A 5155-nucleotide genomic window follows, 5' to 3' on the forward strand; every position below is an offset into this window, starting at 1 on the left:
ACACATGTATCCATTCTTTCTTAGATTCTTTTCCCATGCAGGATATTACAGACTATTGAGCAGAATTCCTGTGCTGTACTGTGGGTCATTGTTTATTATCTATTAAATAAAGCAGTATACATACATTAATCTCAAACTCTCAATTTATCTCTCTCCCACCTTTCCACTTTGTTAACTATATTTATTGTTTTGACAGAAGGAAGGGTCTAGGCACTTTTTGGATGAAGGTCTCTGCTTGTGAGAGTGCAGTGGCCAGGTAAAGCAAGCCTGAGAGAGACTCATTTGAGTTGATGCTAAATGTTGAGAAGGACCCGGCCATACAAAAAGCTGGGAGAAAAATATTCTAGGTGTGGGAAGTAGCCCCTGCTAAGGACCAAGGTAACCAAGTTTAATAAATGGCTACCCTTCCACTGCCAATCTTCCTTGCATGCTTGGAACTTGGCCTACACGTCAACCACCATGAACTCATCCCATGCTTCAGTTGTGAGTTAGCAGAAATGAGGCATGTCAGCCTTCCCAAGAAGGGAGAACCTGGGGCTATCATGAGGCTGAATATGTTTTGGACAATCTGGTTATCACCAGGAGCATCAGGTGCCAGGGGCACACCAATGCCTCTGACTATCTCCATGTACTTGTTCTCAGCAGTAGAAATGCCAAGGAACCAATAGAGCAAAGAAACAAATAATGGCTGCTGTTTCATCTTGCCCCAGGTGATTTCCTGGCCCTTTGACCACACTGCTCTCTGACCAAAAACTCTCTTCTCTATTCCTTCTTCAAAGGTGGCTTGTGAATAACATCAGCACCTGACTGTGAAGCCTGGTGGCTGGAACTCAACTCACAGTCAGCTGGGACCCAGAGATGTCCAGCCGTGTCCTGTGTTTCTGTCCTTTTTCTCCAACCAGATTCATAAAGCAAAGTCCCTACAAAATATAAGGGTGATTGTAATTCTCTCAATGCCTTTCAGTCTCCAAGGTCTATTTGGAGCATCAAAGAGGGAACACATTGGTTTCATCCAGGCTAGTCTCAGACCCCAAGCTCGCTCAGCCAGTGGTTCCCTGAGGAAACATAAGGCACATATCTAAGTTGCCAGAAGGATGAGAAGAGAATGCTTCTCGCTCTGAATGCAGGTTGATGCTACCCAGTCAGCCAAGGGTCTGTCTTGTGTGAATGAGGATTGGGAGCTCTGGGGATTGAGTTGGGAGTGAGTCAGTCACCACCTTCAAAACTGCCTCCAAGGGTAGTGCTCTGCCACTGTGCCTGGAACCCAGAAGAAACAGCACTGAACACTGCTTTCATGCATTTAAATGCTGCTACATGCAGGCAGGTCTGCTGATAAAATCAGAAGCAGACTTGAGGGGCAACCAGAAAGAAACTTCCACTTTGGTGCTTGCAGACATCTGAGAGCTACCCAGGAGTGGATGCAATTGGGCTTTCTCTCATCTTTCCCTTACTGGAAGTCTCCTAGCCTTGGAACCAGAGTTTCTGGGTCCCAAGTCTTCACTAACTTACCTTCAGCTAAGGTGTGTCATACACCCCAGGGTTCATTTTCCCATCTCTTGGATGAGGGAGACTGGATTTGCTCCACAATACTTGTTCCAGGCTGAAGCTCAGTGCCAATCAGTGGACAAGGGGCTCAGAGATACATGTTGCTGAGGATGCTGAGGTTGCCTCTGGTGGGCAGGGGGCTGTAACTGTCTGGTGTTGTTCATGGGTCCTGGGCTCAGGACTGGGAGTAGTAGACCACTTGGCACACAACTGCTGTGACACCGAGGACCTTAAAGGCCTTGCCCACTGTACCTTACTATTATTTGCATTCTGTGGGATGAGATCAGGTAGTTATAAATCAGAAGTTACCACTGGGGAAGCTTGTAGATTCCTCAGCAGAAACCCAAATTAGGCTGATGAATCATCTCCAAAAACAAACAAACAAACAAACAAAACTCAGGGAACTAGATATGCCAGAACTCTTAGACAAATTTTGTAGTACTTTAAATACCTTTTAAAGTAGGTCATCTTTTAGATGACCTGCCATTTGCTCTCTGGTTTGGGATGATACCCACAGTTAGAGTGGAGGGCCTCTGGGGCAGGCTGTCCCTCTCCCTGTGACTCATTATCAGTGAGTATAGCTCTCTCCCCTCCACATCTGGAGCAGGAATTCCAGCAGGAAGGATGTGACCTGCAAGTTTAACTGGAAGCCTCAAGAAAGTCTGGCCCTCAGGGAGGTACTATTCTTTTCCCAGTGCTTCTTCCTTCCCTCCTGGGTCCTGTGCAAGCTGCCCACCTCCTGGTTACTGCACTCTGAATTCCTGCTCACTTCACTTCCAGATATCTATGCAGTCCCACTTGTGCCTTCCACCCTAACAAGCCCAATCCCTCACCTGCAAATGACACTAAAGAAGGGAAAGCCAAGATGGGTCTTTCTAGTTCATTATTTCTAAAAATGTATGCATTCCTTCTGCTTCCAGACCCTGTCCTGAATCATCAATATCTCCACTAGATGACTCAGCTTAGCAGAGGAATGGAGATGCAGATGGGAGAGGGGGGCAGTCAAGGGTCAGATGTGGGGAAGAGTTTTCAGATGACAAGAGATGAGGTGGAGTAAGGAGCATATGGTCTTGCAACCACTCATTCATTGGGAACCTGCTTGAATCTGTTATCTTGGGCTCCTCAGGGTGTCACTAAGACAGAAACTTCAAAATGGACTTTCTATAAACTTCTTACTGCAAAACAATTTCAAACATAACAAATATAAGAAAGAAGAGTGTCATGCACCCTACATTTCATCATTCGGCATCAGTAACTACAAAACTAACCTCTTAGTCCCACAAGTTGTCCTAGACTGGAGACTATGCAACATCAAGGTGGTGACCAATTGAGTTCACAGGAAGACATTCTTGACTTGCATCAGTCTTTATCTTGCTATGTTCTCACATGTGGTGGTTGAAGGGAACAAGAGGGAGAATGAGAGAGAAAAAGAGGGACAGGTTAATCCCATCATGAGGGACCACCATCAAAACCCTATCTCAACCAGAATACCTCCCAAAAGTCCTACTTCCTAATACCATCACATTGGGAGTCAAGGGTGGACATAATTCAATCCATAGCAGCTATGTTATTCTGTTTTAAATCAAGACAGACTGTCATTTCATTCTCTCTTTTACTTCTTATTCATTTTTCCTGAAGTATTTTAGGGACAAGATGACCATTTCACCAAATGTACATAATGAGTATTTGTGGTAGAATAATAGTATATGAAAAAATTGCTCTTTTGTTCCCAATAAAAGGAACATTTAATATCCAGTCCATGTGCAAATTTACCTGATTCACGAAAAACTGATGTCTTTTCACAGTTATTGAAGAACGTATTCATATGTTGCACTTGGTTGTTCTCTTTAGGACTAAATAACTGTTCCTCTCCCAATTTTAATGCCACTTGTTTGTTCAGAAACAGGGAGGAAGCAGGGTGGTTTGTCCTACAGAATGTCCCACTATTAGGTTTAGAGCAGGAGTCCACAATACCAGCACAGTGGGTCAGGACCATTACCAGTCCTTGGTCTATTAGGAACCAGACCTCCACAGCAGGAGGTGAGCTGCAGGCCAGTGAGTGAGGCTTCATTTCTATTATAGCTGCTCCCCATCACTCTCTCATCATTCCCAGAAGGGACAGTCTAGCTTGTTTTCCTGGAACTGTTTGTAGTTACATGACCTATGCTTAATAGAAACAAAAATAGCATAAATATTGATGATGATTTTTCTTTCTCAATGCTCAGAATGGTGAATTGGTGCCTAGTAGTCTATCACAGTGACAAGTTAGATGTTGCCTATTAACATTTGGACACATTCAGCCAGCTTAAAATTCAATATTAAGAAAAAAAAAACAAAAAAAAACAGTTTCTGGTCTTACGTTGAGATCTTTAATCCATTTTGAGTTTATTTTTGTATATGGTGTTAGAAAGTGTTCTAGTTTCATTCTTTTACAAGTGGTTGACCAGATTTGATTTGGGAGAATGGCATTGAAACATGTGAAATGTCATGTATGAAACGAGATGCCAGTCCAGGTTCAATGCACGATGCTGGATGCTTGGGGCTGGTGCACTGGGACGACCCAGAGGGATGGTATGGGGAGGAAGGAGGGAGGAGGGTTCAGGATGGGGAACACATGTATACTAATTAAATAAAAATTAAATAAAAAAAAAGTAAGGAGACTGGAAACAAACAAAAAAAAAATGTGAACAAAAAAAAAAAAAAAAAAAGAAAGAAAGAAAAAAAAAAAAAAACAAAAACAAAAAAAAACACTAAGATCATGGGATCCAGCCCCATCCTTCATGGCAAATAGAAGGAGAAAAGGTGGAAGCAGTGACAGATTTCTTCATCTTAGCTTCTGAAAGCACTGTGGATGGTGCCTGCAGCCATGAAATCAGAAAACATCAGCTTCTTGGCAGGAAAGCTATGACAAACCTAAACAGTGTGTTGAGAAGCAGAAACATAATTCTGCCCAACAAACTGGCAGATGTTTGGCCTTTTCATTTGGACTCCTAAACTTTCTTTCCAGTCCCCATTGTTCTTTGAAGTCCCTCAGCTTTCTGGTCCTTCAAGATTCCCAGATTATTTTGAGCGTTTCTTTACCCAGTCCTGAAATTAGCCATCTCTTTAAGATCGTCTGATGAGAAATGTATTTGGAAGCTAGATGTTAGACCTCAGAATAGTCACTGTTTTCAAGTTGTCACTACTTCTAGGCTTTACAGTGGTCAGAGGAGGAAGTACACATTTTCCTTAAAAATTAAAATAAAAAGGAATATAATTAGTTGGTACAAACATGCTTTCAGTTCAAGATGTAAGGCAGCAGGGTTTGAATTAAACTTCTATATGTTATGTGTGAGCCTCTTTTTCTAGGCACTGAAAGTCTTACTTCAAAACATTAGTTTCAATTATTGTCTTGCTTTTATCTGTTAACATACATACGATTCTGTCACAATAACAGAAACAATATGAGGAACAATAAGTTGTTGAATTATTGCTCATCACAGCTGCGATGGTGGTGCAGATGCATGGCAGCTGCAACTAGATGCACGGTGGAAAGGAACTACCCCACATCCACATCAGGAGTGGCAGCCGAGAGGAGCTATCCTACTTCCAAGGTAAGGAGCAGCGGCTG

This window comes from Bos indicus x Bos taurus, chromosome 29 (assembly GCF_003369695.1).
Source record: "Bos indicus x Bos taurus breed Angus x Brahman F1 hybrid chromosome 29, Bos_hybrid_MaternalHap_v2.0, whole genome shotgun sequence".
In the NCBI taxonomy this organism is placed as follows: Eukaryota; Metazoa; Chordata; class Mammalia; order Artiodactyla; family Bovidae; genus Bos; species Bos indicus x Bos taurus.